We start from the raw sequence: 347 nt of genomic DNA on the forward strand, positions 1-347 counted from the left end.
GGTGCAATTCAATTCAAGTTTATTTGTATAGAGCTTTTCACGATACAAATCGTTGCGAAGCAACTTTACAGCAAATTAAATTTCTACAATATATTTAGTGGTAGCTTAACAGTGGTGAATGTCAGTTAATGTACATACATATGGCAGAAATGTACGGAAAAACCAATTAAAGAGGTAATCAAACAGACGATGAGCACTATTAACAGCAATTATTATATGATGCAATCAAACTTATAGCAAAATTTGGTAGTTCTCTATGTTTTTTCAGGGTTGGCATCATCTGAGGGGTTGGCAGCATCTGTTCTCAGGTGTTCTGGATCCAGACTGAAGCTTGTGTAAATCCTAGT

The sequence above is a fragment of the Sinocyclocheilus rhinocerous genome, unplaced genomic scaffold (genome assembly GCF_001515625.1).
Source record: "Sinocyclocheilus rhinocerous isolate Xijiao unplaced genomic scaffold, SAMN03320098_v1.1 scaffold5650, whole genome shotgun sequence".
Classification (NCBI taxonomy): Eukaryota; Metazoa; Chordata; class Actinopteri; order Cypriniformes; family Cyprinidae; genus Sinocyclocheilus; species Sinocyclocheilus rhinocerous.